Raw genomic sequence first — 11,249 nt, 5'->3', positions numbered from 1 at the left:
GAGATAGACACTGGCACTTCTTTTAGCGTTACAATTTGAAGACAGAAATTATCCACTCAGAAGCGCGCGATCACTAAACGCAACGCTTCTTTGTGGGTAACTTTTATTTATTTATTTATTTTTTTGTCGTCGTCGAGAATAATAAGAGCGAACTCGTTTTGATTGTTGCTGTTGCGGAAACCAGAATAACGTTCAACAATAACCTGGTCCGGATCAGTGTTGAGTGGTAGGTACTACAATGCAGGCACTCTTGCATAATTTTCACATCATCAGAGGTGGTTCTTCCAAATCGAAGCCTGTTCAATATGTGTATTATAATATCACTCACTTTCTATACTGATTACGAAGAAGGCTCCTACTTGGTGGCCAAGATGAACGGCACAGGCCTATTGAAACTTAAAATTTTCATTATTTTATGAAAACAAACTCCAAAGGTCACTCCTCCAGAATACCAGCTTTCAGAAAAACTAAGTATCCCAGCTGTAGCCTATCTTTTATCGTGTTTAGAGATTTTAGGTCTCCCACCCACGCCGTCCCCCCTACACATACCTGAACGCCAAAAATCGATATCTAGAGCTCCGAAACGCCTAGACGGATGTCTATGAAAATTGGCACGATTAGAGACCTTAGTGGGAAATCTCTGAAGCCATTGTTTCATCCGGTTGGTTCAATATTTCCAGAGTTATAAGCGGACAAATTCGTGGTTTTTATGTACTCATGGCTGGGTTTTACTGACCGACAACTATCGTGGCGGTTGATTGTACCCTAGATATACGAATTCATGTAGTAGCTATTACTGAAGGTACCTACTTGTTACGACTGGTGATTCCTAAGGAATCGTCAATGTTTCTAAGCGATCTAGCAGTCAGTCACATGAGTGGGTATGTCTTTGTTTAGTTACATATTTTATCTAGTTAATCTGCTTATCTATCTTCACAGGCATTGATAAGAAGTCGGAGACCTTGCTCTTAGAGATATATCACAATCACGTCATCGGCACAACAGATATTGTTGACTGTCACTCCATCGACAGCTCATCTATTTGACAGTGCGTTCAGCTTAACGTTTAACGTCTCCATGTGAGTACTGAAAAGGAAGGGAAAGAATTAAGAATGTTACTTTGTAGATTTTTGTCCCATTTGGCAGAGAAATGTTGTGTTGCGACTAAGAAGAGCACCGAAACGTGACCCATTTTTAAACATTTCCCAGCTAAGGGGAAATTAGTTTTTGCCAAGTCTATTACTTCGGAGCATTACGAACATAACTTTGACGATTTTTTTTTTATGCGCCTTCATGAATGTCTCAGTTTTAAAATCGTAAAGAATTTAGTTAGGTCCATCTCAAGTTGATTAGCTGAACTTATGAATGCTGCTTGATTTTGGTTACGTTACTATATATATGTTCAAGGTTGCTGACGCCATCTGACGCTGTCTTTTACAGAACGAGGTATCTTCCCATGCTTTTCAGTGAATTTTATCATGGTGTTGAATCCAACGATTTGCAACGAGATAAATAATCAGCAACTACATTGTTTTTGTCACTAATGTGCTGCACTCTTAAGTTATACTGTTGCAAGCACAAAGACCACCTGGTCAGTCTTTGATTATGGTTTTTCATTCTCTGGATGAATGATAGTGGATTGTGATCAGACAACACTAAAATTTCTTCATTCCTAGGTCTATTCACATACACTTCAATTTTTTTCAATGCGGTGATTAAGGCTAAAGTTTCCTTCTCGATTTTCGAGTATACTTTCTGACGATTTTTCAATTTTGTAGACATGAAGCACACAGGAAGATATTATTTTCATCTTCTTGAAGTAGAACAGCTCCAACGCCACAGTCTGACGCATCAACTTGTATCACAAATTTATTATCGAAGTCTGGAGCTTGAAGTACTGGTCTTGAAGTTAAAATGGCTTTTACCTTCTCAAAGGATTCTTGACACTCTGGACTCCAAACAAACTTAGCTCTGGGACTAGTTAAGTCTGTCAAGGGAGCTACTACGGCTGAGAAATTTGGGCAGAAACGACGATAAAATCCAGCCATGCCTAAAAATCTCTGTAGCTGTTTCCTGGTAGTAGGTGGGGGGTAGCCTTACGGATAACTTCTATATTAGCATTTACTGGGGCAAGAAGGCCTTTCCCAACTTCAAACCCAAGATACTGCACAGTTGCCTTTCCAAACTCACTCTTCTCTAGGTTGACTGTTAATCCTGCTTCTTGTAGTTTCTTGAAAACTTTCCTCAGAATCTTCAGATGTTCTTCCCACGCTGTAGAGTAAATCACGATGTCATCCAGGTATACACCTACTCCTTCTATTGATCCTAGCAGTTGATCCATCACACGTTGAAATGTTGCGGGTGCATTCATCAGACCAAACGGCAGAACAGTATACTGATATAGTCCAAATGGAGTAATAAAAGCTGACAGCAACTTGGCATTCTCATCTAAAGGAATTTGATAATATCCTTTCAACAAGTGGAAACAAACTAGGCTTGCCCAATATTATCAAGTAACTGATCTATAAGAGGCAAAGGATAATTGTCAGCAACACTGATAGAATTCAGTTTCCTATAATCAGTACACATCCTAAATGAACCATCTGGTTTCTTCACTAACACACATGGAGAACTGAAGTGACTTGAACTGGGTTCTGCTAATCCATGTTGCAGCAAATACTCAACTTCCTTCTTCTAAACATCTCGATGATACGGTGATAAGCGATAGGCTCTTTGCTTGAGAGGTTTTCCATCTTCTTGAACCTTGATTTCATGCTTGGTCAGATCAGTACGCCTAGGCACATCTGCAAAAATTTGTGGAAAACTTCTAATTACTTCACTTAAGTCTTCACCTTGTTCAACACTCAGATGTTTCAGTTTATCCTCCAAATTTTCCAAAATTGAAGAATTATTCATCTTGCTTTCAGCTCCCAATTCGTAGCCATCATCATCTTCTGTAGATGAAGTTGTTTGGGTTACTGACACAATTTCAGTTTTAGTTTCTGAGAAATAAGGTTTCAAGAGGTTCACATGTAACTTCCTTTGTCTTCTTCTTCTTTCTGGCGTTTCAATCACATAAGTTCTATCACTTAACTTCTGAATTATCTTGTAAGGACCTTGAAATTTATTAGTGAGGGGAAATCTCTTGACAGGTAAGAACACTAACACTTGTTGACCAACACTAAAATTTCTTAGCTTAGTCTTAGCATCAAATCTCCTTTTCATTTTCTCTTGACTCATTTTCAAGTTTTCTAAAGAGAATTTTCTAATCTCCTTCAACCTTTTCCTTAAGTTCTTCACATACTCTCCTTGGCTTTCCTCTTGATTTTCTTCTCAATTTTCTGCAAGAATCTTCAACGGTCCTCTCACTTCTCTTCCAAAAATCATCTCATTAGGTGAACATCCCATACTTTCTTGATAAGCACTCATAATTTCAAACAACATTCTCTTCCTGACTCAGAACAATACTTCATCAGCATACTTTTCAATGTTTGGTGGAACCTTTCCAAGGCACCTTGAGTTTCTGGATGATAGGCAGTGGATAACTGTTGTTTCACTCCTAACAAATTCATCACATCCTGGAATAACTTTGAAGTAAAGTTTGTTCCTCTGTCACTTTGTACTATCTCTGGTATACCAAACTTTGAGAAAAACTCCACAAGTTTTTCAGCAACTATCTTGGCAGATATGTTTCTAACAGGGATTGCCTCTGGATATCTTGTCACAGGGCACATTAATGTTAACAAATACTCATTTCCTTTCTTTGTTTTCGGCAGTGATCCAACCATGTCTATAATCACTTTGCTAAAGGGTTCTCCTCTATCTTCTATAGGTTGTAGAGGGGCTTTCTTGATGGTTTCATTCGGTTTTCCAGCTATCTGGCAGGTATGACACTCACGACAAAACGTACTAACATTTTTGTGAAGTCCAGGCCAGAAAAAATATTTCATGATCTTCTCCACAGTCTTCCTGATTCCCATATGTCCAGACTCATGAGCTACTGCAACCACTTGCTTTCTCAATGGATATGGAATCAAAATTTGATGATATTCGCCCCATACAGCATCTCCTGGTATATCTGTAGGTCTATACTTCCTCATCAGCAAACCTTCCTTCAGATAGTAACAGGTAGGAGTTTGTTGCATCTCTTCTCGATCAACAACTCTGAAGAACAAATCACTTAACGATGCATCCTTCTTCTGCAAGTCCATCAGCTTCTCTCTTGTCACTTGACCAACTTCAAGGGTTGAATTCTCAATATCTGCTAACTCAGTTACTGTAGTTTCACTACTGTCTTCAGTAATACTTTGACTACTCGGAGTCTCTTCATCTTCTTGGGAAATCTCTTCTTGGTCAGCACTATGGGAAACTTCACTTCCCTGGAACAATTCTTCTAAGCACAAAGATCCTTCACTTGATCCTTCTTGGGTTTGTAAATCCTCAGTTTCTTCACTTGCAGTCATAGTCCTCTTCATACTTCTGGTAGTTACACAACTAGGAAACAGGTGGGGGTTATTCTTCTCCAACTCTACTGTAGGACTAATCCTCAATGGTTTGTCTGTCTCTACAGGACAAGGAATAAATGGCACACCACCAACTTCATTCCCCAACAGAACATGTACACCTTCCACAGCCAGTGAGTCCTTTACAGCAAAATCAACATTCCCTGTCACCAATTCACATGACAGGTGTAAGCGGCATATAGGAGTTACTTCCTCTCCTCCTATACCCTTCAAAATAACTGAATCTCCTGTGAGACTCTTCTCCAACTGAGGGTGAGAACCACGTACTACCACACTATGGTTACTCCCTGTATCACGTAATATCTTGACTGGTACCTGCATACTTCCTTCTTGAGTTGACAGCATACCCTCATAGATATATGGCTTAAAAGCCTCCACACTGCTAGGCCACTCACTTCTTGAGGTTACATTTCCACTGGTTGCTAAACATTCAGCTTGTTTAGTTGCATTCTTCTCTGGAGTCTGATTCTTTCCCACACTGCTCTTCGTAGTTTGTTTCACCTGGTCACCTTTCACAACTTGACCAACTGGCTTTGACTGCTGTTGATTCCGGTAACACTCTTGACTGTAGTGTCCAACTCTTCCACACTTGAAACAGACAACATTAGGTTTCTGTAACTGTCTCGAAAAACTGGATGAGGATTTCACATTAGCTTGCTGAGTTGTGTACTCTTAGTAGTATCACTTGTAGGTTTCCCATTAAATTTGTTCCTGTTATTTGGATAAGACTTAAAACCTGGGCGTTGTTGATTCTGGTACTTGACATTGTAATTACGTTTACTACTGATTATATTGTAATCTTCACTCAGTGTAGCAGCTTTGTCAAGTTTCTTCACCTCCCTCTCTCTTAAATAGGCTCTTATATGTTCAGGAATTCCCTTAAGATACTGTTCAAGAACAAGTAAGTCTTCTAACTCATCAAAAGTTTTAACTTTAGCAGCTTCTAACCAACGTTTGAAACACCTTCTCACTTTGTAAGCATAATCTAAGAATGTTCCCTTCTCATCTTTTCTTAAATTTCTGAATCTTTCATTGTAGTACTCTGGGGTCATCTGGTAAACTTGTAGCACACTGTGTTTAAGTACCTTGTAGTCTTTACACTGATCGGCTGTAAAGGCTAGATAAGCACTTCTCCCTTTACCAATCAAGACACTTTGTAGCAAAACTGACCATTTATCCTCTGGCCATCCCATACCTGAAGCCACTTTCTCAAAGTGATCAAAAAACTCATCTGGAGCTTCTTCAGTAAACTTAGGGATTAACTTCTGTACTCTCACTACATCAAATACAGGGTCTTGAATACCTTGGTTAGGGTTAGACGGTGTTACAGGTAATGTGGATCTAGCTTTTATTAATTCCATTTCCCTTTCAGATTTCTCTTTCCTCTTTTATCCTTTCTCTTTCCTCTTCTGCTGCTTTTTCTTCTTCTCTTTCTCTTCTTTCTTGTTTTTCACTGTCTATTCTTTCTCTTTCAGCTTGCATCCTCTCTCTTTCAGCATGCATTTTTAGCTTAATCAAATTCTCTTCTGCTTCAATGCGTCTGAGCTCTAACTCTGCATCACTTTTCTCTTTCTTTTCTGCTTGCTTATTTATGAGATCAGCACGTGCTACATTCAATAACTCTTGAGCCAATTCTAATTCATCTTCATCAGTTATTCTACCAGGGTTTATCAATGATTCCATAGCAATACATCTTATTTGTGCCTTTACCATACTAGTAGACACATAATCACCACATGCCACTGCTAAAGCGCTCCACTGTGCCTTAGTCAGAGTGGTTTCAGATAAAACTTGGATGGAAGGGGCTGCTAAAAATTCCTGAACCTTAAACTGAGCCATTTTCCTCTAAGTTATCAACTTACAATTCAGTACAATAAATGCAAAACAAAAACTATATGGTCACTCTCCTAACAAAATATATCCCTAACACCACCAGTATATTCTAGAATGATAATGAAATCTGCTTTCCCGAGTCTTGGCACCATTAATACATGTTACGAAGTGCCAAGTATCTGGTTACCACGCTTACCATTCATTTATTGTTACCTCACAAAAGCCAGACACCTGAACCCTCATCACAGGTATTAAACGACTGATTACTCTAAAGGCAACAGTGATCCCTTAACAACTTACCAGTATTGCAGAAAATTGCAGAAAATCAGACAAAGTTCATCAAAACAGGTGTGAGGTAATCTCACAAGTAATTAAATTAATCAAAGGGCATCACTCCATCAACAACTTTAAAAGTCTAAGTATTTCCCTGATTTCAGAAGTCTAAGTACTTCCCTGGTTCTAAGTCACTTCAAGTAAATTGAAGGAAAGCAGATTAATCACCACTCTATGTTTCTACCTAACATAAATATAATCATAATTAAATGCAAATATACTGGTTAGAAATGAAATACTTATACAAATTTTAAATACAAAAATTTATTATTAAACTCAAAATTTATAAGTGAAATTCACAATATCAGGGAAAATTACTGTTACTTGAAAACAAAGTAAAGTTTAATTAATTCTTGAATTAAATTAAGTAAAATTAAATCAAGATTAATTTATCATAAAATTCAAGAAAATTAATTCAATCAAAATTCAAAAGTGTTAGGCAATAATTGAAAATTTTAAATTAATTCACAAGTGCTAAACAATAATAAAACTTGAAAAGAATTCTAAGTAAATGCAAATTAATTCACAAGTGTTAAATTTAATTAAATGTGCAATGATTAAGCAATGAAAATAACTAAGTCAATTAAATTGTGAAGGTAAATGAATATATAAAATAAAAAGGCACACTTCAATAAGAAAATGAACAAATGTTAAAAAAAATTAAACAAACACAAAACACAAAAATTGCAATGTGTAAAAGAGTAAATCTTTTTCACTCAAAACATTGTAACCATCAGTTTTTGCCAAACCTTCGTAACCATCTGTTATTAGTTATTAGTTAACCACTGTTCCTATCAGTTATTAGTTTCCCAAACCATCATAACCATTAGATATTAGTTATTAGTTGCAACTAATAAAAATATAACACACTTTACCTTTTCGGTATACTAATTTCTTTCTTTGATGCAGGCTTGTTTCACTTTACCAAAAACCAGGCGCCGTTACGAAACAATGTTTGTTCAGATTCCACAAAAAACACTAAATAACACTAAATAAACTCTAAGAAATATCAAATATGAAATTCTCAAGTTACAAGTGACCAATTTACGTTACGTTAATATAATCTCAAGGATGTCGCGGGAGAGAGAGAGAGAGAGAGAGAGAGCGAGAGAGAGAGAAATCTGAACGCCTCGCGGTTCTAAGATATAATGAAAATCTCTTCCCTTGCAAAAACTGGACTGAGGAGATGACACAAAACGTTTTTGGGCAATAACTCTTCCGGAAGCTTCGAAATCTTACGCAACTTCACATAAAAAATGTGTAATCTGCACGTGGCTTTGATCAAAGACATACACATATGAGACCAGTCTGTTCAAAAAAAAGACACGTACTTGACTTGGATCGACCAAAACAGAAAGCCTTATCTTTCTTGATGACAGATTCCCAAAACACAAATGCAGTCTTGAGCTCGCTTATCAAATGTGTTGACAGATTAGGAAAACAAACGGATCTCGGAGACCCTCTAATCTCACAGTGTTGACATAAAAGGGAAACAATCGTAATTTCAAACGGACAAAGAAAATCTCTCTCTTTTTACATTCTACGTTATATATATATATTCTTTTACATTAGGTTATGCAAAATCTGAACACACATTTTAAAACATCCTATCTCTAAGCTATCAGGAATCTGAAAAAATGTTGCACAATTCTACATAACATTTTATACAGTCACAGAGGAGATATATGCATTTCGAAAGTAGCAATATATATATATATATATATATATATATATATATATATATATATAGTGTAGGCTATAGGTATATATTTATTACATTTTACTGCATCTTTCTACAGTATATTCTTTGTTTAAGTAAATGAAAGGTATCCTTATCATATTGTATCCTTGTATGCGGTATATAATTGCGTTCTTATTTCTTTCAAGAAATATTTGATTTCAGTTGAACATTAAATGGAACTTTTGAAAAAAAAAAAAAAAAAAAACCAGTGTAACTTTCTGTATTTTTTCTTATCGCATCTTGCTTCACTTAAATTATCTTGGCATCGCAATTCCACTGCATATATATATATATATATATATATATATATATATATATATATATATATATATATATATATATATATATTATATATATATATATATATATATATATATAATTGTTTAATTCGTTAAAGAAATGCATGCGCTGATACTGTTTTTAGAATTAACCTGCTAGTTCAAAGGGTCAAAAGTGTTTGTCTGATTGATACTGGAAAACTATCCATATATGTTTTAAGATTTGACCCCCTTTGGAAAATATGCTGTGGCCGCGCGCCTATGCTCCTCTACTGCAGGATTAATATAACCCTGCTCAGCAGATGCCACCCGGCCCCAGTACCATGAGAGACAGCACAAGAGATGTTTCACATGAGCAAATTTATTTGTGAAATTGAAACCAGGCCGGCATTATATAATGTCAAAATGAATTATTATAGCTGTAATAAAGGTAGAACTTGTCGCCATGCTTTCGTAGGTTTTCAAACATAATGGGAAATTGACCAGTAGCGTCTGTCCGATAATGCAGGGTGAACTCAACAATGTCTTACATTTTCCTTTGCATGGCTAATGATTTCGAGGCACAAGTCTGCCACACATTCTACTTAGACAGCATCCATAATGAACTAAACATGCTTGTTTGATACACAGTAACGCTTCGAAAATAGCGCTCGTGTAGCCTGGCCAGAAACTCAACGTTAGACAGCGTCAGCAACGCGACGTTGTTAGCGCGCGTGTATCCAGACCTTTTAATTAAGACACAGGAAACAGCAAGAGGTCGCGCGCGCGCGCGCGTGTGTGTGTGTGTGTGTGTGTAACGGGGTTGGGAAAGGGATACATGGATATCTGATAAGGTCTTCGCATGCTTCAAGCAAAATCACGGAGTACAACAGTGATGTTGCTACTGCGCTTGAAATCTTACAATTATTGGTAGGAGGTAGTTAATTTTACTTACGTAAGCAGTAGGGATGATGCATCAGATGACAGCGTGTGCAGTAAAAAAAATGGGAAACATGAAGAAAAGTGGTGATTTAGTAATGTTTACAATGAGTGGGACGATGCGGTTGATGCTTTAATTGGACAGAGACCATTATCTACCGTCAATCTGATTAAAAGGAAAATGAGTCAGTTACTCAAAATTACTTCCGCTGGAATGCCCGCATCTTTCGCAAATTTGATCTTGAAATTCGAAGGCTATTTCATAATAATGGCGATGAACTTGTTTCAATCAGCTTCGTATGACATAAGTGACAGATGACATAAGCTGAACTGATTCTGATGTTAGGAATCTGGTCATATTGAGAAAAATGTATGTTCAAACATGATGATAGTTTGTAATTGTAGCCGTGCATAGAAAGTGAGTGCTTGTGAGTTTGCAGATATATCACCTTTATGAGCTAAATAAGACTAGATACTGATCACTCGAGGAATTTGAGAAGTTGCAAAGCTTTAGATGTGGAAACGTAGAAAGTAGCTGCAAATATTGATAATTGATGCAGTTTTCTTAAATTGTGTCAATTAAGAAATAAAACACCCCAAACTCTTAGGATATGAGTATCTTGATATTGTCATTCTATGTATTAAGTATGAGACAGCATTCTTTCCTATAAATAGTAGTGTTGTGATATCAAGACTGATAAGGCAAATGGAATACGCATTAAGCGAATGTCGCTACACATAAGTGTATGTGAAAATCTGTGAGGGGCAGAGAGCCTTCGCCGAAGACAAAACCAGATAAAGGAACCTAAGTAGTGAAAAGTTTGATGGAAGTATGCTGATTCGTTTAGGAAAAGTTAGGAAATATGAATATTAGAGTTTCAAATAAAGAATATGGATCGTAACAGGCTTTACTAGGACAATTCCAGAATTCTCGCAAAACTCCGAGAAAAAGAAGAATCTCGTCTCTTTGTCGTCTGCATGCAATCCTACTCAAAACATCTAGATCCTACTACTTTGTGGTATCCGAGTATGTTACAAAGGATTAAACGCTACAAGTGCTTCGTCTTACAACCAGGCAAACAAACACTCGTAGTTTGACAGATGACATCTGATAAACAAGTCTCCCATGTCAACGCGGATTGATTGTCGAATTAGGGCCTTCGTAACACATTGAAACAGTAATGACACCCGTGATTTGTACTATTTAATGGTTTTGTGAGACTGGTATGCTTTTCTGCAACGTCCTAACATTCATTATTGTAGTTAGTAGCGGTAGGTGAAGCTTATATAGTATCTTGGGTTGCCCTTGTTTGCTTGCTTGGTTTCAGTTCTCAACTAGCCTACCTAGAACTATTGGATTAAGCCAGCCTAAGTAAGACTGGTGTCAGCGAGTTAGGCTACAATGGGGGAAATGTCGTCTGCATGTACTTAATGTAAGTAGGCTATGTCCACGTATGCTTATTGCATAGCACAGGCTAGCATCCATTGTTATGGCCGTTATCCTGGAGTTTACTAAGTCCATCTTTATCAGCTTTTTAGAAATCTTCATTTACTAGCCTAATCAACTTTTTACCCGCTTTTTATTTTTTTAATTCAAGGTCATATCACACAATATCTTACTCC

The 11,249-nt window shown here is 37.0% G+C and overlaps 1 protein-coding gene across 3 annotated transcripts in view; it reads left to right on the top strand.

The window, feature by feature from the left end:
- The first annotated feature begins 971 nt into the window (after positions 1–971).
- Positions 972–11,249, top strand: part of LOC135221740 (uncharacterized) — a 201,473-nt gene continuing 191,195 nt past the window's right edge. For 2 of the 3 annotated variants that reach the window (XM_064259547.1, XM_064259545.1), the window contains exon 1: positions 972–1,079. The gene's annotated coding sequence lies outside the window, so the exon portion shown is untranslated. Of the gene's footprint in view, positions 1,080–10,612; positions 10,805–11,249 lie in introns of those variants that run through there. The other variant, XM_064259546.1, reaches the window with a different exon arrangement.

This window comes from Macrobrachium nipponense, chromosome 3 (genome assembly GCF_015104395.2).
Source record: "Macrobrachium nipponense isolate FS-2020 chromosome 3, ASM1510439v2, whole genome shotgun sequence".
In the NCBI taxonomy this organism is placed as follows: domain Eukaryota; kingdom Metazoa; phylum Arthropoda; class Malacostraca; order Decapoda; family Palaemonidae; genus Macrobrachium; species Macrobrachium nipponense.
The sequence above is the reverse complement of the archived record's forward strand: the minus strand, read 5'-3'. Positions and strand labels throughout refer to the sequence as shown.